Below are 13,264 nucleotides of genomic sequence, written 5' to 3' on the forward strand. Positions count from 1 at the left end.
TTGCTGCAGGTAAAGCTGCCTGCAACCTTTGGCAAGATGGCAAACATTGCGCAGGAACCACAGGCGACTGCAGCTGTTCCCTCACCCTCCATCTTGAGAACGTGTCGTTGGGGGTGACTACAGTGGTCCTACAAGAAAACCCTTTTTGTTCCTTCTTCAGCTGCTGCCCTAAAGCTCCTCATTTGTTTGCACAAATTTGCAAGGTGGGTAGATCTTTGCTGGGCAGTTAGATGACAGAACTTGCATCAAGTAATTGCTATTCCACATTTTCCACTCCTAGTGGACTATTAAAGGTACAAGAGTCTTGTCCTCTTTTTCATCTGGTCACTAGGAAGCACACTGGGTGACTTTGGACCAGTATATTTTCTCCCTGGGAGGATGCTGTTGCTTGGCCCTGGGGAGTTGCTCTTAATTTAGCACAGCTGATTTGCTCTTCCTCGGTTTCTTTACCACCTTGATCCATTTCCAGCACTCACACTGTTGCACGTTTACCCCAGAGAGCAAGGGCCACTGATTTAAGCAGGGCTTACTTCTGAGTAAAGTGTGCACTGGAGTACAACCTCCAAGTTAGTGTCTTTCTGCTGGCACCTTGTCAGAGGTAAGGAAAAGGCAAGCAAGTCAGAAGACCCTGCCTCTCGCTTGCCAGATTTAGGCTGCCGTCGCAGTGGCGCTGTGGGTTAAGCCACAGAGCCTAGGACTTGCCGATTAGAAGGTCAGTGGTTCGAATCCCCGCAAAAGGGTGAGCTCCTGTTGCTCGGTCCCTGCTCCTGCCAACCTAGCAGTTCAAAAGCACGTCAAAGTGCAAGTAGATAAATAGGTACCGCTCCGGCGGGAAGGTAAACGGCGTTTCTGTGTGCTGCTCTGAAGAAGAAGAAGAAGAAGAGTTTGGATTTGATATCCCGCCTTTCACTCCCTTTAAGGAGTCTCAAAGCGGCTAACATTCTCCTTTCCCTTCCTCCCCCACAACAAACACTCTGTGAGGTGAGTGAGGCTGAGAGACTTCAAGGAAGTGTGACTGGCCCAAGGTCACCCAGCAGCTGCATGTGGAGGAGTGGAGACGCGAACCCGGTTCCCCAGATTAGCAGACTACCGCTCTTAACCACTACACCACACTGGCTCTCTCACTCTGGTTCGCCAGAAGCAGCTTAGTCATGCTGGCCACATGACCCGGAAGCTGTATGCCGGCTCCCTCAGCCAATAAAGCGAGATGAGCGCTGCAACCCCAGAGTCGGTCACGACTGGACCTAAAGGGTCAGGGGTCCCTTTACCTTTACCCGTGTATCCACTTTCCTGGGTGTAAGGCCCATTGAATCTGGAGATGGCGAGGAGGGGTACCAATAATTTCTTTGCCAAGGGTGCAAGGCAGAGGTGCTAACTTGAAAAAATGGGGGTGGGGAGATAAGTCCCACCCTGCATGATTGATCACATGATGTGGAACACATACCCCATTTGAATGACAATGCCCATCAACTGGGGGGGGGGGAGGTGGCCCCCTCAAAAAAATATAGGGGTGCTGAAGAACCCCTAGGAGTTGGCTCCTATGGTGCAAGGGAACCTAGGTCCGTCTCTGGTCATGACTGTTCAAGTGGCACGAGAGTGCTTTAATGTTTGCTGCAGATTTGGCCATATTTAAGCACTCCCTCAAGTCAATAAAATCAATAAAAATATATAACTATCTGAGGTTCCGCCCCCCTAACAAAAGCCTGCCCCCACAACAAAATTCCTAACGTACATCTGACATACATCATTTTCATATAATTTTCTTTCAGCGTGTGACATGCTGTGAATTTAAAAGCCCAATTCCAGCATCTGCCACCTGAAGTGGTCATCTTTGATCTGCCTAGTGATAAAACTGCCCCTTTCCCCAGCAGCTAGGATGCCTCTCTGAAAAGAAAACAAGCTACAGAAGCGTTAATAATAATAATAATAATAATAACGACAACAACAATAATAACAATAATAATAATAATAATGGCAGCGGGCTGTGCAGTTGCACATCTCAGGCGCCTCCCTCCCTCGCTCCCTGCCCTCAACCCAGCAGCCCTCCGGGTTGCTGCAAGCTCCCCGCTTCTTCCCGCGCGCGCACGCGCACACACACACACCCCTCCCTCGGGCGCCTGTTTCTTTTTCACCCGCGCTACTCTCACGACGTCGGTGGGAATTTCCAGCTAGGAAGTGAGAGGGAGGCGGAGGTGCGGGCGGGCGGGCGCAGGAAGGGAGGCAGCGAGAAAGGCGGGAGTCAACCCCGGGGGCGCGTGCAAAGTCTTGTCAGCGTGTGCGGGCGGGCGGGAGAGAGGAGAGGGGCGTGCGCGCTGCTGGAAGCCGACGAGAGAAAAAAACACCACACCGCCAAAGAAGGGGAGGGGAAAAGCCTCGACAGTGACAGCAGCAGCGCAGGGCTTCCTTTTTCTCTGCTTTCCCCCTTCTCAGCCTCGCGGGCAGCGAAGTGACTACTTCTTCCTCCTCCTCCTCGTCGACAACAACAAGGAACCGCCAGCCTCTTCCGACCCCGCCGCGCAGTGGCGACACGGCGCTCTGGTGAAGCGGGACTCCTCTTGCTCGCCTCGGGTCTCTCGCCCTCAGAACTGCCGGCTCCTCCTCGCCTTTCCCCTCGCCGTGTGAGGCGACGTCGGCGTCAGGAATCCCGCTCGAGGTGAGCCCCGAGGGGAGGGGCGGGGAGGCGGGAAGCGGCTGCCGCGTTCGCACGAGACGGCACCGCCGCGCGCTGCCACGCGCGCGCTCTCTCGCTCTCGCCGTTGCCACGCGGGAATGTTTAGGGATGCGGCAACCAGAGGGACGCAGGACGGGGGGGGGGGGGTCCAGTATGGCTCCTTCCAGGCCGTCGGAACCCCGGGGCCAGATTTGGAAGGAGGAGTCTGCTGCTGGTTGGCAGAGGAGGTTTTCGAGGTGCTTCTGTGTGTACAGAACGGCCTCGGTCCAGTATACCTGAAGGAGCATCTCCACCTCCATCGTTCTGCCCGGACACTGAGGTCCAGCGCCGAGGGCCTTCTGGCAGTTCCCTGGCTGGGAGAAGCCAAGTTACAGGGAACCAGGCAGAGGGCCTTCTCAGTAGTGGCACCCGCCCTGTGGAACACCTTCCCACCAGATGTCAAAGACAAAAACAACTACCAGACTTAGAAGACATCTGAAGGCAACCCTCTTTAGGGAAGCTTTTAATGTTTAACAGACCACTGTATTTTAATACTTTGTTGGAAGCCGCCCAGAATGGCTGGGGAAGCCCAGCCAGATGGGTGGGGTATAAATATATTATTATTATTATTATTATTACAGATCAAGTGGCGCTAGTCTGTGGCAACTTGTGCCTCAGTAAACCCGCTTGTCCCTCAGGTGCCATAATAAGACTCTCTGTTTCCCTGCGGAGCAGCAGGGAGAGAGACGGCCTTTTAATTTTTATTCTGATTTCCCACAAGTCACCATGTGCAAGTGATTTAAGGGAGGAAGGAGGGGTGAGTCGATTTCAGTTTCCAGGTGTGGACATTTTCAGAGCTGGCCTGAAGCCCTTGTAGTTGTGGGTTAGCTGGGATGGACCTCTCTGGGGAATTACATTTGATGAGGGGAGTTCTGCATTTTACTCTTTTCTTCTTCTTCTTCGAGCTGCTTGTACTCAACAGCTCTTTCTACTTCCTCATTCTTGGGCAAAGCAAACATAACACACTGCTCCTCGTGCTCAGGAAAGCGGTGCTGGGACTCTGGGAGAGAGGCGCACATGGCGAGGCCTTCTCCCAACCCAGAGCTCGGAGTTGCCCCTTTTCTTTTTGGGCAAGGCTTTCCTGTGCCTTTGGCACTGGTGTCAAAGGCTGGTGTTCAACCGGGCAAGCCTCTTCCTCCCCCACCCCTCATCACTTCCTCTTTGTCCCAAGAACAGTCTCACTTGCTAGCTACACAGCACAGCTGTTGCAGGAGCTCTGCTGCTGGGTCGGGAGAGAGAGGTGACAGCAGCAAAGCCATCTCTTTTACGGTGGACCTTGGGGGAGGGAACAGGACGGTGGAACATCTTCTTTGCATTTATTAACTTTGCAAAAAGGTGCACGCTGCTTGATTGTCTCAAACAAACAGACTTCAAAGCAGGTTGCCAAAAAGATAATACAATAAGAAGAACCAGCAACAATAAGAACAGTAATTTAAGACATTTGAAAAGTTGAAATAGCAAGAGATTGAAATTTGCACCAGCTTTCTAAGCAATTGGGTAGGCTAAACAAAAAATGTTTCTTAGCAGAATGTTTTGGGTGCAGAAGGTACCATGTTCAATCGCAAGTGTTCCCAGGTAGGGTTGGGAGAGACCCATGTCTGAAATCATAGAGAGATGCTGCCAGTCAGTGTGGACAGCACTAAACTAGATGAGCCAATGGTCTGATTCATTAAAAGGCAGTTTCCAATGTTACCGTTGGGGCAGAAAGGAAAAGAAAAGGTGATTTCATATTGAAAAGGGGGGCAGAGGCAATATACTCACCCCCTGCTGGAATTTGTACAATATTTGAGTGAGTCTCTTTCATGCTATTGGAAGTGTGTTTTTGTGATAAAGCTGGTTTTCCTCACAGTTAAGTTTATAGTCACTCAGCAATGCCAGGGCTCAGCCTTGAATTGAGGTATACTAAAATAAATAGATCTAAAGCATGTGCAGAGTGCATCCCTCCCTCCACTACTAGGTTACTGTTTCCCACAGTAATCTGGGATCAGGGGGCAGGATTTCCCTGCTGAAAGTTGTGATTTCCATATTTCCTTTTTTCAGTGTTATTTGTGCTCAGGTATTAGGAACCTAAGAGAGCCTGTGTGGTGTAGTGGTTTGTGTGTTGGCCTGGGAGACCAGGGTTCAAGTCTCCACTTGGCCATGAAGTTCGTTGGGTGACCTTGAGCCATTCACTGCCTCTTGGGCTAACCTAACAGGGTTGTTGGGATTGAATGAGGGGGAGAAGAACCTTGTATCTCACCCTGAGCTCTTGAGAGAAAAAGGTAGGATAAACATGCAATAAATTAAAACAGCCATAGGAAGGAATATAGGAAGCCACCTTATATTGTGTCAATCTTTAACACTGTTCATTCCTGCAAGAGTTTCAGGGCAGACATCCATTGCCAATATGTTTATGCCCCAGAGCTTTCTGCTGAAATTCTCTTAATCGTTCGTATCACAGATATTTCAGGTGTGCGTTTTTGTCCCGATTTTGTTTTCCCACTTTTGTTGCGAGCAAGAGTGTGTCTCCAGATGGCAATAATGTAGTGACAGTGGAGAAACATCGCAGAACAACTAATGCAGTGGAATGATGTGTGGTATAACCCCACCACTGACACACTATTATTGCATCAGTGACATATTGCAGAATGCATCTGCTAAAAATACCATTCTGGAGAGGCCACTGAGCTTGTTACCTTCCCCATTGTCTCCTCTGCCAGTGGTGTGTGTGTGGTTTTTTCTTCACTTGGGTGTGTAATGTTTCTCAATGTTGATATGGTATCTCCCATATGTAAGGCTGAGGTCAGCTGCCCCTGTTTGCCCCCCACTTGCCTCCCAGTGATCTGTTCTCAGACATATCTGAACAGTGGGAGGGGAGAAGGCAACAGTACCCACCAGGATATGAGCCTAAGATCTCTTTCAGCACCAAGGTTTTGCATTGGAATATGTTAATAAGATTTCTGCTTGTGCAGAGTGCACCTTATTAGGTGGAATGAAGAAGGTATTTCTCTTCCGAGGCTATGATGGACTTGAGTCCCAGCAACTTTCACATTAAGAATTAATCACTAGTGGGTAGGAGTGCTTGCAACCTGTGTTCATAGGGCCAGTGAAGCACCAATGGCCGATGTTTGCGTGATTTTCTGTGAAATGTAAACACTGGGAGTTGTTTGAGATCCTTTTGTTTTCAGTACCTAGACTGTGTTGCTTGATTGTTTTGGTTTAATTATTTCAGTTCCAATTTTAACTTGTGCCATTCATGCACAAATTGAAAACCAAGATGATGCAGGTGAAGGGGAAATAGATTTACTATACACAGAGTATTATTAGATTTCTAGACATTTTGTTGCGACTCACCATGGGAAAGCTTTTGTCACAGAAAAGAAGAGTTGGACTTTGGGCTAGTGAAAGTGGGTTTTCTAAATGACTCACTTATGAGCATGCAGGTTGAATTTCCTCAGAAATAAGCTGGATTTCCTCAGAATAAGGCCTTTTTCAAGGGAAGGGAGGGGATGTTTGGTTGAGACAGTAATTTTCTTGGGAAGAAAGGTGCAATACAGTGTAGCACTTTGCCCCACGAAAATTTGTTGCTTCTAATAGCAGGTTTGTTTGTTTTTTCATTATACGCAGGCCTTATCAACGTAGCAAATTCTTCACTTTCCTTCCTCTTCAGCTGCTCCCTGCAGAATTGGCAAGATTGAGTTCTACAGGTGTTTTTAGCTGTCTTTCAGTAAAATCATATAATCATAGAATGCATAGCTGTCAACTTTTCCCTTTTCTTGCACGGAATCCTATTCAGAATAGGATTCTTGCTTTGCAGTGATGTGGTTTTTCACAACACCTTTTAAAAAGGGAAATGTTGACAGCTGTGATAGAATGGTAGAATTGGAAAGGACCTTGAGGGTCATCTAGTCCAACCCCTTGCAATGCAGGATTCTCAACTAAAGCATCCATGTATTTTTCCCGAGTAAGGATGCTCAGTAAAAATAAACTACCCTAATTATTAGTGGCAGATTTTGTTAACTTTCACATGAAATGTTATGCAATCGTAGAATTTCCCCATTTCTGTTTGTTCACTATTAGCAGGCAGTATAATTTCAGTTAATAAAAGCCCTCTGTTGATACTTCTTAGATCTCTTCTAGAAGTAAGAAGCAGACTGTAAGGTTCAGTCTAGGGATGGGTGAATCAGTCAGTTTCTGGTTTCTTTCAGTTTCTCATTTTTCCAATGAAAATTCAGTATTTTTGTGTGAATTTATGTTTGTAGTTTTTACCTAATAGACACATTTTTTGCATACAATGTCCCATAATTTGTGTGTGTTATTTTGATTAATATATGCATTCACATGAACCCTAGTTTGTGCATTTTTGTACTCATTACTTGGTTTGAGAAGAGCACTGCAAAACGTGGAGCTGCATGATTTTCAAAGGATGGTTGTGTTTCAGTTTGCATATTATTTTAGAAAGTGCAGATTAGATAGGGTCACCTTTAAATGCAAAGTGAATTGAATTTCATTCCCATCCTGAGCTTCCGTCATCTACAAACCAGATAAAAACCATAGAATAAAGTGTTTGCTAACCTTAGACACAGATTATTGCTTTGCAGTGATGTGGTTTTTCACAACACCTTTCTGCCCTTCCTAAAAAGAAACCCACAGCCTAATCCTAAAATGGATTTTCTTTTTTTTAAAAGCTGAAGAGTAAAACAAACAGTGTGGAACTGTTACTGTTACGTGAAGTAAGATTTGTGCCAAGATCTTAACCACTTAACTCATTCTTCTTCTTGGCATCTAGAGTATTTGGTTTTACAACCCTAATTTTCTGAAGCATATGGGATGGAGCTGTTTCTAAAGGCCTCTTCACTCATTGTAGCTTTCCACTCAGGAAATGGTACATAGTGCCCTGGGTACATTGCACTGCCATGATTTACCTTTACTGCATAAGCATAACACCAGCTGGAGCATCCTGCCTTAGTTATGTATGAACAGTGAAATAAACAAGGTGCACTCATGGTTTATTGACAGTATGGGCACATTAGAACAGTGTTGCAAGGGTAAACCAAGGCCCAGCCTTCGTCTTGTTCTTATTTTTTTAAAAAGCAGCCAGTAAGATGCTTCTCTAAGCACTCACAAGCAAAGTATGAATGTGTGGCCTTCCTTAGTTGCTAGTCCTCAAGGCCTCGTCCTTAAATGTATTCTGCCTCCATACATTACTTATAATGGTTAATAGCCATTGATAGGCCTATCCTCTACGAATCTGTGTCATGCATTTTTAACATGAAGGGTGCATTGTACATACTAGGTGGTTTGTGGGGAAATAATGGGGCAACACAGATGCCTTCATGCCCTGTTTGCAGGTTTCCTTGGAACACCTAGCTGGCCACTGCTGGTACTGGTATCTAGGTAGAAAATTCTCCATAAAGCAAATGCCCTTACATGCTTGCCAGCACTGTGGCTTCTGCAAGGTTGTATACATATCCAGTTAATATCCAGCCCCTGCAGTCAACATATCCAAGGATCTTTTGCCTCTTCATTATTAACTCACCAAGTATGTTATACATACGTCATTAACCCACCAAGTATGTTATACATACCCCATGTTGTATCTGAACTTTTGTGTGTGCACATGTGCACTTTTTCTAGTCTAACACTATGGTAGTAGATTTGACAAACATTTGATAAATTATCCATTTTAAGTGTAGGAGTTTAAGAAGCTACAAATTGCCTCATGTGCAAAATACGAGACATGTAATAACTACTAATGGTTAGAAATAGGGCCAGCCTGCCCATGAGGTGGAGTGAAGCAGCCAGCCTTGGGCAGTGGAATTCTTTGAGGGTTGTGTGGCTGCAGCTGTTTTCAGCAAGATCTCATGGAACTCACAAAATATCTTGCAAAATCTCTGCAAGATCTCATGAGATCTTGCCAGAAGCTGCCACCACGTGAGCCCGGTAAGCAAGGCTTGGGCAGGAGGGACAGCACTTTCCAGTTTTGCCTCAGGCAAGAAAACAGGACAGGCCTCCCCCGTTATACATAGAGCTTTTGCCACTGTAAGCTCTAGGCTTTGCAATACTCGGAGGTGAGGAAACACTTTTCTCTATTCTCCTTTCACAAGGGTTGCAAATCCCCTTCTATTTCAACTTGTGTCCAGTTGATTTTCTGGCACACTTAGTGGTTATTTTTACTAGCTTTTAAATTTTATTGCTATTCAGTTTGCTTCTTGTATGTTTAATTTATGTTTAATTTATATGAAGACATGCCGAGGAATTGGTATCCCACACTTTGCAGCACTTTTCCCCATCACTTTCCTTGCTGCAAAAAGTATTGATTTTCTTTAAGCAGATTTGTTGTGCAAGAGCCCAAATCCATATTAATTGTACAAACTGAATTTGCTGTCATGCATTCAATCCCATCTGTAAAAATACCAAGAAGTGCCCTGAGCACAGCATCTGTTAGAGGTATTTCTTTGCAGAAGGATGGGATGAGCTTCATCGGATAGGCTACAGAATGTAGGTATTATATTCAGCTCCAAAACATACCTTTGCACTTCCTGTACTATATTAACAACATACAGAGAAATAACAGGAGAGAAGCTCAAAAGCGCTTAATGCAACATGGGACTATAGACTTGTCCACATTTGAGCATTTTTTAGCTGTTAATTCACCGTTTCTCTATTCGAATTAGACTGGAGTAGTCCACACCCACACATACTTGAATTTGGGCTTTCCCATTCATTACAGGCATTTTCTTTTGTGTTTGTTCCTGCCTTCTAATTTGTTGCTTCTGTTATGCCAGTTAAGTACCAGCAGGGATGCATGCAGATAGCTGTGTGCTCTTCAGCAGTGTGGAAAATAATAATACTGGTTTGACCTTGTAGTGATTATTGAGGCAAGGATCAGTTTCACACATAATGCTAAACTATGGTTCATTTTGCTGAAGTGTGGCTCCACCTCAGCAGACAAACTATGGCTTATTTCTGGGCAACAAACCACGATATGAAACCATGGTTTCTTCTTGGCTTATGACCCATGGGTTGTTTTAACTGTGGAATGGTGTTATATCTGAAACCAACAGCCTTGCTTAACCACAGTTTGCTTTGCTGCCCCCCCCCCCCCCCGATGGTCACCAAGCTACAGAGACATGGGGTAAGAGCAGCTTAAAACAAGCCAAGATTTGATTTGGAGAAACAAAAAGTGGCTTGTCAGTTCAATGGTGAGACAGCTCATGTTTTGCTGAACAAATAATCATGGTTGCATTCACAAATAATGTGAAATCACATTTGAAATGTGATATCACAAATGCTTATTATTTGGTTGTATTTGAAGAGGCATTAGCACGTTTATCCCTGCCATAACTTGTTTTGTTTTATTGACTCATAGATAAGTAACTGCCAGGAAAAAAGTATTGAGCCGAAGGACTAGTTATTGTCCCTTGAAAGCATTTTACCCCCTCCGTAGATAATCTTTTGCGATATGCTTGGCACAATTATGGCCATTTCCCTTTAACCCAGCAAGAGCAATTCTGGGCAGAATTTGTTTAGCTTTAAGTGATTGGATAATCACTTCTTCTATACAGGCTGAGGTTTCTTTCATGGAACTGGGAATAATTCGTTTTTCTTTTTGCACGGATTTTAATGTTTTGGCATTCTTTGGCTTAGGGAAGCCCGAGCAACTCTAAAACCATGTGATTCCCTCGGGAAGTTTTGCAAAACATGAAGTGAATGGTTTTGATTGAGAACTGGGTGCATAAAGTCTTCCCTTCCCTATGTTCTACATGATTTTAGACTGCATTATTTTAATAAGAACATAGGGAGCTGCCTTGCTACCAAATCAGACCACTCAGTATTGTTGACACCGATTGACAGCAGCTCCCAGGGATTTCCGGCTTGAAGGAGTCTCTTCCAAACTTACCTGGAGATACCAGAGTTTGAACCTGACACCTTTTTCCATGCAAAGTATGTACTGTACCTCTGAGCTATGGCTTTCCTCCCAATATTGTATGGAAATTCGTTTTTGAAATGGGAGACTGCCTTCCCAATCTTACAACAAGTAAATTCTCAGGTGAACAAACTCAAGTTTCTCTTTCTATTATGTCCTCTTTGCATATATGCCTCATTTGCAAACAAAACTTCTTAAATGCAATTCCCAATTGCTGCGAGTGTTACACACCTTAGGGTTGTTTCTGTTTTAAGGGGGTGTTGAAATACTTTTATTAAAGATAATCTAAACGTCTTTCAGCTTTCGATTAGTGTTACATTTTATGACTTCCTTCATATACATTCTAATCTTTAAAGTTGCACAAAAAAGATACACTGAATCTCTCTTTTTTTTTTACTTGCTGTTCATGAGATATTAAGAAGTTGTTTCACCCAGTGTCTGCAACACTGTTTAAACTAGGTTATGCTTATACTGTATCAGCATTTTATCACACAACATGTATTACAGGCAATTAATATAATTTAGGAAGGATAGTTTCATAGTGATACCTACTCCCATTTCCTTTTCTTGCTCCATTAGATGGTGATATAACTATTATTTACACCCAGAAATTACTATATTAAGCAATTCCTGATTTCTTAATGGTCTTTCCAATTGCTTTTTGTGCCTAATATTTCAGGGCCAATATGTGTGCAGAAAAGCCACCTAACAAATACTGCATTCCTGAAAGCACATTCTCCTAACAGCTGTATATTGTTTTTGTTTTCTGCATGCAAACTGAATTACTGGATTTTCCCCACAGTTTTGTGACTGTGCTGTATGTAAATTTAGACTGTGGTATTGGATGAAAAAGTCACCATCCTAATAGTGGGTAGTTCTAACCACTAAAAGACTTTAAAGCTGTGCTATTCATTCAATGCCTTGTGTAATCTTAGGAGCTGGGAAGTGCAGGTGGCTGGATTTCAGCGTGCAGGATTTCCCCAGAACAAGTCTTTAGCGCTCTGCCTAATTCTCTTCCCAAATGACTAACAGAGCAGGAGGAGAATAAATTATGTAAATAAGCAAATATTTGCACAAAATGCTTTTATTTGCATTATCTGCATGGGTTTTTAAAATGAATACTATATGGGAAGTTTGCCCTTCCTATAACTAGCACTGTCAGATACACAGGCTGAAACAATTCCGGCAGTGCTCCAGAACAGGCTTCTTCAACCTCGGCCCTCCAGATGTTTTTGGCCTACAACTCCCATGAGCCCTAGCTAGCAGGACCAGTGGTCAGGGATGATGGGAATTGTAGTCTCAATTACATCTGGAGGGCCGAGGTTGAGGAAGCCTGCTCCAAAATGTGCTTTTTCTGGAACAGAATTGGAGTTACCTCAATTCATAAGTCTTATTTCATTCCTATCTCAATCTCTAATCCAGGCTTTCAGGTGTAAAATTCCCCTCCGGGTGGGGTTGCTATATTTCAAAAAGTAACAATACAGACAGATGTGGTTTAAGCTATTTTTAAGGGAAATTGGCAAAAACGACATTGCCAACATGGGTTGTCATACGTCTGGATTTTCCCAGATATTCTGCCAATTTTCTCCCAGAAACTGTTTCTGACTGCAGTATTCCAGATATGTCTGGAAAATTCCTGATGTATGGCAAACCTACCCCAGGTGCACTTTTCATTGTAGGATTTACACAGATGTAGACCTATGATGCAATTCTCATGAAGCATTTCTTGTAAACCATGCCCCCAATTTCAACCATTTACAGTTTTCCTTCTTTGCAGAACAAACACCCAAGTATCCCAAGAAAGCCAACTGAATTTTATATGTGGGGTGCTGTTTTGTCCCAGCTAGTGAAATGTGCCAGAGTGTTTCTTTTTTCAAAACAACAACACAAAACTTAGCAATTGACAGAGGTTTAAGTGCCCAGACAGAGTTCCTACTAAGATAAACCATAGGTTAGTGCAGGCATAGGCAAACCCGGCCCTCCAGATGTTTTGAGACTACAATTCCCATCATCCCTGACCACTGGTCCTGTTAGCTAGGGATGATGGGAGTTGTAGTCCCAAAACATCTGGAGGGCCGAGTTTGCCTATGCCTGGGTTAGTGTGACTGTGCTGGATACTGATGAAAAGCAAAGTTGGTACAAGTCTTTGCTGGACTCAGTACTTTGTTGCAGGTGAACCAGGCCATTTTATAGCTTGGGGTGAAAAAAGATGCAAAACTCTTATACAGGTGTTTTTTACAGATCTTGTCCTGATCCGGTGGCCCAAAGTAGGGCTCGGAGTAGTTGGGTGCAAGTATACCAAAGGATACCACACATGCCAAAGCGATCAGTTGCAGTGCTTTATTAAAGAAGGTGTAGACTTACAGCAAATCAGCCTGCCAATTCTCCTAACCTTTGCAGATGCAGGATGGACTCTGCAGCAAGGAGATGGCTTGCCCATGCCCAAGCAAATGTTTATGCATTCTTTATACAGCAAAGCAGCACATGTCATTTATCTGACTAGATGAGGGCATAGTTGACAAATACCCAAACCTTACAGACAGTTCCCCTTTCTGGGCTCAGAACCCAGCACCCCAAGCCCCACAGATAAGGGTAACATCAAAGCAAGTGAGTATAAGCGTATATGAACTTATTACTACAACCAC

The 13,264-nt window shown here is 44.4% G+C and overlaps 1 protein-coding gene across 2 annotated transcripts in view; it reads left to right on the top strand.

Moving 5' to 3' along the window:
* Positions 1–2,216: 2,216 nt before the first annotated feature.
* NFKB1 (nuclear factor kappa B subunit 1) overlaps positions 2,217–13,264 on the top strand; it is a 68,560-nt gene continuing 57,512 nt past the window's right edge. Inside the window, exon 1 of one of the 2 annotated variants that reach the window (XM_028743625.2) lies at positions 2,217–2,653. The gene's annotated coding sequence lies outside the window, so the exon portion shown is untranslated. The remainder of the gene's footprint in view (positions 2,654–13,264) is intronic. The other variant, XM_028743623.2, reaches the window with a different exon arrangement.

This window comes from Podarcis muralis, chromosome 9 (genome assembly GCF_964188315.1).
Source record: "Podarcis muralis chromosome 9, rPodMur119.hap1.1, whole genome shotgun sequence".
NCBI lineage: Eukaryota > Metazoa > Chordata > Lepidosauria > Squamata > Lacertidae > Podarcis > Podarcis muralis.